The following is a 12,821-nucleotide window of genomic DNA, read 5'->3' as shown; positions in this document are numbered from 1 at the left end:
TGGAGCTCTGGACGAGTGCGTTCTCCGACCAAACCCAGACACGGGGTCAATCAATAGCTCGCTCTCTCTCATTACCTTCCAGTCAAGACCATCCCGATACTTTCTGACACAAACCTAAAGAGTCCGTCCACAAATGTGCCTGAGCTCAGCTAGAGATCCAGGCAGGTGGGTCGCCCGTGACGGGAATCACGCCGGGCAGCGCTCTACCTTCACATCACTCAGCAGCCGACGGCAGAGAGAGGAGAAAATACAAGGAGAGGGATAGAGAGAGCCACCTGGACACCATCAGTCTCAGCCAAGGTAAACATCTCCGACATTCCTCCCGGCACACTGGACTACAGGGGTCAAAGGTCATAATGACAAACGAGTGACCCAGAAGCCCTGAGAGGCCAAGAGAGGTGCCTCTGGAATCTCTCAGCAGGGGGACGGAGGACACAGAGACACATTCACCAGGCCAGGAAAAAAAAGGATAGTTGCAGGGCCGGGGTGCAAGACCCAACCTGCGGCTCCTCAACATGGAGAAGAAACGCCAAGCGAGCGCTGACGCCTCACCTTTTTCACCATTTCAGCCCATGCCAAGTATCTCCACTTACCAGGTTTGACAAGCTTCTGTTAATTGAGCCAAACTTTGAAGGCTAAATCGGACGAGAAGGAAGAACAGGAAGTGGGTGTCGGCTGCAAACCGTTGGACAAATTTCAGCCTAAGCTTCCCGTGGTAGTAGGAAGTCAGTTGTAACTTAGGAATGCATATTGACAATATTTCATGAGTCAGGAATGATGGGTATGTGAGGGGGTGGGGGGCTCCAAGGGTGATGATGATGAGGCACAACTGGAAGCTGTTCTGGACTCTTCCCAGATGTCTGCAATCTATACAATAAACATCAATGTTGGAGCTTTGTGAGCCGGTTATTCCCAGCCAGGGGCACAAACGCTCCTGGAGCCGCAGTTAGAGAGTTCCTGCACAGATTAGCTCCAAACGCAAAACTGAAATGATGATTTAGTCAAACAACCGTCAGGAGCATCACGGCTAACGGTATCCATAATAAGGGAAAGACAGTAGAAGACAGTAGAAACAGGAAGACGCTGTAAATGTCCACACAATCTAAATGTAACCAACATGTGAAAACAACGTAACGTAATTATTACCAGTTATTATTTAGTGACAGTCGCTCACACATCTGAGCAGCTTGCTGTCCAACTCCAACAGAACATCAACTGAAGAGAAGAAGAAAAAAGTTTGAAATAAGTGGACGACATCTAAAGGCTCCATAAATGTCCAGAATGACGACTTCTGTCATCGAGAGACTAAAAACAGGCAAATTTGGAAGCACTCGCTGTCACTGTGATGACGGGTTACGTTTTACTGACAGTAAACTCCTGATACCATTTTTACGTGTGAAGGTTTCCTCACATGTGACACATTTGTTTAGGTTTCCTATCAAGTGCTGCCATTTATGTTCATCGTCTCACAGCATTCACACTTCCTGTCTCAGTACAGCTGCTGTTTGGAAATGAAGTTTGCATAAGCAGAAAGAGCAGAGTTACGCACAGCTGGCAGGACAAGTGGCTTGCCAAACATTTGAACCTCGTGTGGTAAATAGCCAGAACTGTAGTAATAGTTGGCACGTTGAGCCGTACTAAGCAGGGACTTGAGAAACTCCAGAAACAGGAAATGATTATAGGACACACATGTGGTGAGGTCGGGCAGATCCGGTGACCTACAGTACAGACAAAACAAAAGCTTACTAGCTTTTGTTTGGGATCCAATGGTGACACGAAAACTGCACATGATCATTTTTCCTGAATTATTCAACTTTTTCATTAGTGAGTTCCACGCATTGTTTGCTGTTAGGAAAAAGTGGTAAGGCACGCTGATGCACAGAAAGACGGCGATTTTACAACTTATATAAGCTACAGATAATACTGCACTGCTAATGTGTACAAATATATCTGCATATAAGTATCTAAGGTCTTTGTGGCTGGAAGCTTTCTTGGTACTGACCAACCACGTTTGAGGTTGGTCACTCTGTTAAAGGTGGATGCAGCTTCACACCTGTATTGTTTCTGACGGACTGCAGGGGGCGATCTGGAAGTCTGTGGGAAAACTCTTGGCTCACTCCATCTGTGTGGTAATTAGTTTGTGGTAATTAGATGAATTGCACTTTTGTTTTGTAATACCACCAAATCCAAATCTGAAATAATGATTACTTAGAAAGGCGAGCCACTGTAGCCTAGGCAACCTGAGGTTGTTAAAACTTTTAGTTCAGTTCAATTCAGTTTCATTGACAAAATCACAACAACAGTCGTCTCAAAGCGCTTCATACTGTAAGGTCGACCCTACAATAATGCATACAGAGAAAAACCCAACAATCATATGACCCTCTATGAGCAAGCACTTTGGCGACAGTGGGAAGGAGAAACCTCCGGCAGAACCAGGCTCAGGGAGGGGCGGGGCCATCTGCTGCGACCGGTTGGGATGAGAGAAGGAAGACAGGATAAAGACACGTCTGATGGTGTTCGATTTAAAGGAGTGATTAAAAATTGTAACTGTAAAGTGCCTTAAACCTGCATTCTTTACAAAGGCCAGCAGGGGGCGACTCCTCTGGCCTCCAGTTTATGGTCTCAGTCTGGTTTCAGGTCTGGTAAAGTGTCCATGTTAGCCTAACACTAGCTAACCATCCTAAACTTCACAGATCCTGTTTTCCTGTTTGACTTTATCGTAACAGCCACACTGTGGACTGGACTGTTTTTAACCCTCAGTGGTTCTGAGGGACGACACAGACAGGATTCAGGATGTCAGATGGAAGCAGACCAGTTTGGTGGGTAGACAGACTTTATTCTATGGAGGTCAAGACTGTGGCTGAGTGCAAGTAAGCAGAACAGTCTGTATGAACCAGGTCTGAGCAGACAGACATTTAGATTTACAGGGACTGAGATTATTACTCAACAATGCCCCCTTGCCCCGCTCACCACTCAATCAATGTGTTACCGTAATACACTTTATTACTCAGGCTACAATAACGTTGTAGACATCAAGTTCATAATCGTTATATTCCTATTGTGCATATTTATATTAATATGTATACAGAGGTGGGCAGCACGGTGCGTGGTGGTTAGCATGTTGCCTCACAGCAGAAGAAGAGTTTGACTCCGCCCTCTGGACGGGACTCTGTGTGGAGTTCTTCATGATAAACAGTCGGGTCTTTAGCTTGCAATATAAAGCGCCTTGCTCTGATTTGGTGCCATATAAACAAAACTGAACTAAATATTGGCCTTTTCACCTTTGTCATTCAGCTCTTGGGTTTCCAAGCTGACAAATATTCACTTTAAAGTCATCTCTGGTCCTTTAACAGGCGATCTGCCTTCAAAATGCTTTTCAGACAGAGGGTCTTTCTCACTTTAGTGCCTGTAAGCAAAATCAGAGCCAGCTCCAGGCCTGCCGCTGTTTAGAGGAGCCTCTGACCTCTCTGACCTTTGACCTGAACAATCTCTGAACAGCCTCACAGGTACTATTCTGCATTAGTCACTACTATTCTGTCCTCTTTGCTGTCAGCATCAGCTGGTTGTGTAGGCAGATGACAGAAGCTAAGCAGATACACTGCGAGTGAAAATGTGAGTCAGTGTGTGAGAGTTCTGTGACTACAACCTTCATCGTTGTTTGACCTTTGAACTTCGTCCCAGCTTGCTTACGCTCCCTAACACAAACACTCATATTCCCATCCACCACGCTGGCGAAATACTTCCCGAGAAAATTCATGGGCGCAGTGAATCATACAGGGACATCTGCTACTCTTTCATCCCTCAAAGGACTAAAGTGGGAAAGCAGCACACTGTATTCACTGATATGGGAGATCCAGATGAAAACATTTCAAGATTTTGGCATTGAAGTTGGTTTTCATTGTGTGGTTGTCCAGAACCTGCCTAACCCTGAGTTGTTAGTGACTCAGCACCATCAACATTCCTTCAAATATTTCTCTTTAAAGGTGCAGGTAGTCATTTTGTTCAGCTTTTTTAATAGAAAAAAAATGTTGTGCTCATAAATTTACATTGATTAGCTGGTTATAAGCAACCGTATAAGCAAACTTTACGCTTTCCTGCTGATAAACAGATTGATTATATTCTCATCACAACAACAGTTGCCTCAAAGTGCTTCACATTGTAACGTAAAGACCCTACAGTAATACAGAGAAAATGTCTTTGTCTAACAATTTAGCATCCACCTAAAAAAAAGTAGGTAGGTAATGCAGCTAATAGAGGCTAACAGCATCAGCCAATAGCTAGCATCAGCTAACAGAGGGCTAAGGGCAAGCGCCAATAGCTAGCAGCAGCAAACAGAGGCTAACAGCAGCAATAGCTAGTAGCAGCTAACAAAGGCTAACAGCAACTGCCAATAGCTAGCAGCAGCTAACAGAGCCTAAGAGCAACCGCCAATAGCTAGCAGCAGCAAACAGAGGCTAACAGCAACAACAGCTAGCAGCAGCTAACAGAGGCTAATAGCAACTGCCAATAGCTAGCAGGAGCTAACAGAGGGCTAAGGGCAAGCGCCAATAGCTAGCGGCAGCAAACAGAGGCTAACAGCAACAATAGCTAGCAGCAGCAAACAGAAGCTAACAGCAACAATAGCTAGCAGCAGCAAACAGAGGCTAACAGCAACAATAGCTAGCAGCAGCTAACAGAGGCTAAGAGCAACCATAGCTAGCTAGCAGCAGCTAACAAAGGCTAACGGCAGATAATATGAGATAACAGCATTAACAGACAGAAAAGTTGAGTATATCCTTAACAACTCACCTCAGTCTAGCTGTTATCCGTGAGAAGTGAGCTTCACTGACTTATCGACTCTTTTCAGAAAGTTTTACAGCCTCCTCGAGAGTAAAAACACATGGATGCTCCTCACCTGGCATTGACAGCAGAAGTAAGCAGTTGAGTGACAGCCTCTGTGTGCACTCACTACAGGTGGCCATAGTTTCTGAGGTATCTTGGGGCTATAAAAATAAAATACCACAATATATTTAATTGTCACATATCATGATGAGTTCTTACAATCATCATAAAAATATTAAATATTGTTTTTAGTACACTTTACTATACAGTGGGATGTGAACTTCTTATTCGCTGCATGCAAATTAGTATTTTTTTTTAACCATATTTTTGCCATGTTACCATGTTTGACCTCATAATTGTGCTGTTTCAGTTTTTGATGATGTGAAACTGAGCGTCAAAACCTGTTGACAAATAAAACACCAAACACCACCAGTTCCATTAACACCCAGCAGAGGTTCCAGCACTAATTCAGTCCCCATAGACTCCCATATTAAAATGTCCAACTTGTCCAACAGGAGGTGATGTTTGATATTGTAGAATCATCAGGGCCAAAGTGGCAGCTCTGTCTCCCAAAAGTTATGTTTGCATCCACCTTCCTGGAAGTTGCATAAAAACAAAGTTCAGCCGAGTCCCAATGTGGGACTGTCCTGTTCACAATGTTTTCTTTGGCGATGTCACAGTTTGGTTGGTTTAATTCCCAAAACATCCTGGTTTTTATACAGTTTGCATGAAAATGGCCCTTTGGTAACATCACACACGTTCTCCTCTGTTGTATTGGAGACCAAGTTTCCGTTCCATGGTTTCCTGAAACAAAGAGCAGCCAGTATGAAAGCAATAGCACAAATGGTAAAATTACTACTTTGAGAAAATAATTGGGGCCTGTCACAGAGAAATTTTCTTCATTTTGCATTGTAGCTGTTTGGGACCATCAGTGGAACCCTGTGTGGTACTGAGACGGTCCCTGTGGGCCGCTGGTGCCATCACATCGGCCCTGACCACTGCGGTGGATCAGCAGCCTTACGTGCTGCTGCCTTCAAAGAGGAGATCGGTGCTTTTGAAGGGGGAAGCGTTATGTACATCTCTGTCCCCACTTCTGATAGCCATGTGATCTCAGTGGAAACTAAATTAGCAGTCACACACTCCCACACGCTGTTAGCAGGCGGCTGGTTGGAGAGCACATCACAAAGGGAATAATTTAATCAGGAGCAGCACCTTTCATAAGCTTTCTCCCAGTGTCATCACATCAGACTGTGGCTGGGGACTAACAATGAGTGGCTTCAGTCGCATGCACACAAACCTTCACGGAGGGCGGGCCTTGTTCAGCTGGCTCACCTCTGGTAGGCTGCTGTTTGTTTCCAAGTGACCCCGCCCATCCGTCAGAGCTGCCAGCAAGTTTGTTAATGAATGTGGTGAGGATGGCTCTGCATGCATTGGCAGTGTGCACTTATAGTGTTTTATTAATATGCAGCCGTTTATGCAGCTGAGAACTCAGAGTAACATGTTTACAGCCTGATACAAAAGCTGCTAGCTTCACCCTTTATAACAGCAGCCCATGTGTTTAAAGTTTGGGGCGTGGCCTCTCACAGGTGGATGGTGACAGAGGCGGTTGTAGCTGCTAGCTGTCTGCAACATGGAAGAAGACGACTCCAACACGTCTCCTGCTTCAGTCACTGATTAAATCAGAGCAGCTGGCAACAACTCTGAGGGTGTATCTGCTCCATCATCGTTACACTGATTCATAATGACGTCCAGTGTTGTGTCAGACCTGAACACGAGGCTGTGCGAGGCCGCAGCAGCTCCACAGAGAGAGACCACAGTTATTCGGCTCGTACCGCGATTAGCGCTCATGTGTGGACTCTCCAGTGTGTTTGGTGCTGCTGAGAGGCAGGGCAACATGTTTAAGGGCAAACAATGTGTCACATACAGGTGTGTGCAAAAAACGGGCAGTTTAATACTTTAAGCTGACGTGCATCTCTGGGGTCAGGGCGTTTGGCATATTTGCACTTTTCCTCAATTATTCAATCGGTTATTGGCTTTATTAAACAAAAACCCCGGGACAGCCAATCGTGTGTGAGCCTCACGTCTCAGGAAACACTTATAGTGTCTGTGATAACAGAGGTGGAAGACATAGACGGGATTTTTATGATGTGAATCAGGCTGACATATTGGAACAACCCCAGTCTGACACACATTATTACAAGACAAAGATAAAAATGCACAGTCACGCGGGGGCGACCGGCCGGCGACGCCTCGGCCAGCAGGCCAGCTGGACGTCAGGGACACCTCTGAGTTTGTCTCACATATCAGCACAGATTTAAAAGCAGCTCAAGGATGAACTCAAAGGCTTCTGGAAAAAATAATCCTCATTTCATCATCACTCCTGCTCTCGCTTGATCCCCCGCCCCGGAGGTCATGCAAGTCTCCAGGGAGTTTTTGGAGGTAGGAGAGGTGGGGTGGTGGAGGGGGGGCGTACCAACAGGTTCATATGGAGGCCTTTGCTGCTGTGACACATTGTGACCTCCCCTGGGCTTTGGGCACAGCGAGAGCTCAGAGAGGGGGGAGGACGGCGGGGAAAGAGGAGGGAGTGAAGGAGGAGAAGAAGAAGAGAGGGCCTGTGCGTGTCTTCACAGTGTTTAGCTGTGATTAGAGCGACCGGCATCTCTGCGGTGGCTGTATATCCATCTGCCGCTCAGGGCCGAGCGGTGTGTTCCCGTTGCCATCCTCATGACCTCAGACCTAAACACACCAATTAACCACCACTGGACTTTCCACTTTCCTCAAAGTCTGGTCCAAACAAACACGCCACTACATCTCCCCCCCCTGCCTCTGCTCATCTCTGATCTGCTGCTTCTGGCTCTGACCTATGAGAGAGAACATCGCCCTCTTTTAGCCAGCGGCAGACACGAGCCGGGAAATACGCACTTGGCAAAAATAGTTCCTCACACTGAACCACAAACGATATCCAAGTTTGTTTAACCTGATGGCTTTGATTACACCTCGCACTAACACGTCAACATTTAACACGTGCCTCATGCTTTTTATTAGACCCCAAAAACTACATATGCTCTTTAATTTTAATGATGACTCTGTTCTTTTCCAGGGTGGAATGATTGTACACCAGATTATTTATCTGTATATAAAGGAAATACCAGAAAGATAAACTTGATGTTTTTAAATGCTGAGCTCAAAATCCAGTGTTTGATATCTGACGTTGCAATGACCGTGAGCAAAATCCTCAAAGGAAACTCGTGTTTCCTTTCAATGACGCTATCATATTGTACAAAGGCCAGCGGGGTCCACATCTGCAGAAGGGGGTAGGCAGAGGTAGCACGAGAGAAATGGAGGCTACCAAATGTGGAGTTCATAAGCCGATGGTGCTGCAGCCGATGCATTTTTTAAATAAGTCAGAGAGGCTTCGGTAAATAAAACGCCTAAAGTTACGAGCGCTCAGCTCAGGTAGAGGCGCTTCTCCCCGTCCCCTGCGCGAGGATAATCCTGGCCTTTGTCTTTTTCTAAAACTTACCCATATTTGAGGAGCTGTCAGCAAAAACCAAACAATGTGTTTTTTTTGCTGCTGCTTTTTAGCTTACGAGTAACTGCTGAGTCTGTGGCGTATAAGTCTCACCATGTGAAACGTGCACAATGTATAAAAGCAATAAAACATCTAGTCCTTTATGTAATGTGCTGCTGTCAGGTTTGTAAAGACGATGCCAGTAGGCTGTAAATCATTTTCCGGTAGTTTCTTGTGGCTTTTGTACATAAAGCCGTGCATATGAAGAATGTAACGCGTCATTAACTTCCCTGGAAGCTCGACATCTAGAGGGTGTGTGTAGTTTTGTAATCTCAGCCAACGACGACGGGGGGGGGGGCTTGTGAATACGCCAGTGAAAACAGCTCGTGGTTTGGAGGGACGGACAGAGTCACTTTTGAACAAATTACATTCAATACACACAATTTTATTTCAATTAAACGTCATACATTATGTTTAGACCTGCTACCGATTCTCTTGGGGTCGGGGCTGCTGATCGTCGACGCGTCGTGATCCATCTCATGTCTCCCTGGCTGCGAGGGGGGATGATGATTCCAGTTAAAGCTTTAAAGTCTGCGTGTGGAAGCACAGGCACAGAAACAGATCACCTCAGGCTCTGTGTTGTGGCACGGCTGTGTCAGGGCTGTGTTGGGACTTGTAGCAGCAGAGTCTTGACACTGATCCCAGCAGCACCTGAGGGCTCCCTAACATGCAACGGTGGCCTTGCCAAGGCACAAAGAGACGATGGAACCATTCGTCCCGTCTGCTGGGGCCGAGACAGGGACGGTTACGGTCGGCGTTCAGAAATGGTGGCTTACGCTCGGTTTATTATAAAAACTGTGAATACCATGTCAAATAAATCAATATCAGAACCGCTGGAGTTTAGTTTCATCATGGTGCGGATATCTCACATCTACTGACGGAGTTCTTTTTTCCCACTTTCACTGTGAGTCAGTTATTTTATATTTTTGATGCAACATCTCCCTCTGATGATTTACCACTTTGATGTGTTCCTGTGATCCTGGGATCTGGTAGGGTCTCCCATGGAAAATTGCTCCCAGAAGAGGCTTTCAGAGCTCTTTAACCTCACAGTGTTTAAAACCTCCATTGCTGGTGGCAACCTGAGGACCCTCTGGTTGACTCCAATGGTGAGGGAGGCCATCAAGCTGAAGAAGGAAGCTTTCCAGGCTTGTTTGGCCCAGCGGTCTCCTGAAGCAGCGGACAGGTATTGGAAGGCCAATACCTGTCCGCTGTTGTGGAAACAAAACCTCAGGTTTGGGAGGACTTTCAGCAGGCCTCAAAGACGTTCTGGCAAGCCATTCAGCAACTCAGTAAGGAAAGGAGGGCTGGGTTCAAGCCATGTTCTGGGGGCTGGGGACATTGTCAGGAGGTGGAGGGAGCACTCTGACAAGCTCCTAAGCCAAATACAGTGTCCTATTTGGAAGAGACGAGACTGAAGACTCCAGAGAAATGTATGAATTACACTGGCAGAGATTGCTGGGGTTGTTTAGAAGCTCCCTGTTGGCAAGGTCCTACCAGGAAGTTCCTCATCCAAACACCAGATCAAGAACGGATGACATTCACCCTGAGATGCTAAAGAATCAATGTGGGGATGTGTTGGTGGACTCGCTTTAAACTGTGTTTAACCTGTGTTGCAGGTGACGCAGCCAATTCTGACGTCACATCATGTGTCGAGCTCAGAGGCAGACACGAATAAAACGTGGTTCAAATATCTGCCACATTTATCCTCTACATGTCAGACAGTCCTGATTTAGATAAAAGGCTTTAGATATGTTTGTTTTCATCCATGACATTCATCTGTGGACAGATCAATCTTTAGCTGAATGGACGATTCACAGCTGCTGCTGGTTCTTGTCAGTTGAACATTATCTTCTGAATTTTCTCCAGCCAATGGTTAGGTTACATTTTAACCACATGCTAAACAAGCCTAGCTTAGATTAAACCATCTAAACTAGAAGATGTAACTCTTCAGCTTCTTTGTCAGATGGTTTTGATTTGATACGCTGAATCTGCGAAGATTTCCTATAAAAGTGTAGCTGTCATGTATCTAACATCACAGAGTTCACTATGTAAGCTGCTTTAGCCTATAGTTGTTTTGCTTTGCAAGCCACTTTGCAACCCACCTCCTCCTGTTTCTGCTCTCGCTGCCTCAGAAGACCCGAGAACACCAAATATAAATGATCACAATAACAATCAGCGTTTGACCGCATTGTGTCAGATCCTGTCATTTGCTCTGTGAGGACAGTAACTGACTGATAGTGTTTCAGTTTAGTTATCAAAACACACAGCAGACACAGTCAGGTAAAAATATTTGTACAGCTCTGAATCATAGGTGTTTGCTTGACCTAAGATGGCATCAGTAAGGCAATTTGAAATGAATACAGCAAGGTGGAAAATTGGATTGTGGAAGCTGTTTTACAAGCCCGGACTGATCGATGCTCGCGCGGTGCGAGCACGGAAAATCTTCTCTGAGGCTATCATTTCAACATAAGAGAGGAGAGGTGCCTCATTAGGAAAGCTGCCGTTGTAGGACTGAAGACTTCACATAAACTTATCAGTAAACAAGACCCATATCAGGAGGCGTTCGCGGGACTCGACACAGCCAATTTTCACTTATTTTTTCTCAGTAAAAGTCAGCTTGAACGTGCTCCACAGCCTCGACACGTGCAGACAAAGAGACAGCGGTAATCCCAGGAGGGCGCGCCGGATTGTTTACTGTTGCTACACGTCCAGTCTCCCTCCATTAGACGCCGACGGTCTCTCACAGGACCCAGAAACCGGGTCGCCTCAGAGATGGCACAAGACAGTGAAGAAGAAAGACCGTCACACACACACACACACACACACACACACACACACACACACACACACACGCATACACACTGTGGCATCCCCTCTGCCAATCAAGGCTCACCCCTGTGTGTGACAGTGAATCAAAGACCGGCTTCATTAGCCCTCCAGATGCTTGTCCTATAATGGCATTCAGACGCACATGGACTACAGCTTTAAAATGATGTTCAGCTGACACACACACACACACACACACACACACACACACACACACACAAAACCTCATGGACTCAAACGAGCCTCCACTTGATCTTTTCCCCCCCCTTTTCCTCTATTTCGATGGCACTCGCTCACTCTTTTCTGCTTCTTTAGTGAAATGTGAGACTCCAGCAGCATTCCTTTCTATGGAGACTCTGTGTGTGTGTGTGTGTGTGTGTGTGTGTGTGTGTGTGTGTGTGTGTGTGTATAAGAGTGAAAGACAGAGATTCTGCGTGCAATTTATATTTTTTAACAGCAAAAAACAAACATTCATTTTCTGTTTAGATGCCTAAGAAAAGAAAAACAGCCCACATGATTGGCCCACAGGCTGACACACACACACACACACACACACACACACTACAGCTGTGACATGGCTCACCCGTTTCCGAACAGGAACACATTTATGTAAAACCAGGATCTGTACACACACACGTGTAACGGCACGGCTGACGAGTCCGCCGGGACGGCCGCCGTTAATCAGAGCAAGATGTTTATTTTCGTCTCTTTAATGATCAGATAGACGCACTCCACACGGACATCGACGTGTTTTCCACCAACATACATCTGTTTGTGTCATGATCAATCCGCTCTGACACATCAGCAGACCCCCCCTTCCTCCTCAGACCAGCAAGCACACACAGCTGCCCCCCTACCTACCCCCACCGCCCGACCGCCATCAGGCTAGGGGACATAATTACCTCGGCTGCCTGTGACATTCCTGTTTAAGGGTCGGGGGTGAAGCTGTTCCCCCTCCACCTCCTATTACCTCCTTTTTGCACGCATGCTCACGCTTCTTCATGCGTGACTTTCTTATTTACTTTCAGGGAGAAGCGTTCAGTGGAAACAACACCAAACAAGTCCAATGATACACGCCGTACCTTCAGTCCTGCTTTAAAAACCCAAAGTTATCATCAAGATCTTTAAAAAAAACATTTTAGGAAGCAATTTAAACGACAGTGATGAAGGTTTCATTCTGATCTCAATGGGAAAAGTTTGATAGAGAAAAATGAATTCATGCAATCCAGAGAGAAAGGATTTAATAATCAGAGAGAGGAAATAAAAGGCATAAGGGACCTCGTAATAGAGCTAATTTAAGAGTTAAAGGAACAGGACTGGACAACGCTCCAAACAGACATCAGTGTCAGTAACTCCCAGACCGTGTTTGCTGAGACCGACGGCTGATAAATCAGACTGGAGATTGACTCAGGGAGCTGTGGGACAGCCAGCATTTCATATCCATACGTCCAGCCATCCTCTTCTGCTTCTCCACACAGTCTATCATTTAGGCCGAGGAGGACTAAAATCTGGACCTTTTGCACCCCCACCACGGAGCCTCTCCAATAAATCCATCTTTAAAACAACAACTAACTCAAATTCTTACATTTCGAAAGATTGCAAA

General features: G+C 45.9%; 1 protein-coding gene across 1 annotated transcript in view; it reads right to left on the bottom strand.

Moving 5' to 3' along the window:
- Nucleotides 1-4,922, bottom strand: part of bnc1 (basonuclin zinc finger protein 1) — a 33,262-nt gene extending 28,340 nt beyond the window's left edge. Inside the window, exon 1 of the mRNA XM_084925992.1 lies at nucleotides 4,789-4,922. The gene's annotated coding sequence lies outside the window, so the exon portion shown is untranslated. The remainder of the gene's footprint in view (nucleotides 1-4,788) is intronic.
- Between the last annotated feature and the right edge of the window lie 7,899 nt (nucleotides 4,923-12,821).

This window comes from Perissodus microlepis, chromosome 1 (genome assembly GCF_051167445.1).
Source record: "Perissodus microlepis isolate ML-2025 ecotype Zambia chromosome 1, ASM5116744v1, whole genome shotgun sequence".
In the NCBI taxonomy this organism is placed as follows: domain Eukaryota; kingdom Metazoa; phylum Chordata; class Actinopteri; order Cichliformes; family Cichlidae; genus Perissodus; species Perissodus microlepis.
Note: the sequence above shows the minus strand (reverse complement) of the source record. Positions and strands in the feature narration are given on the sequence as shown.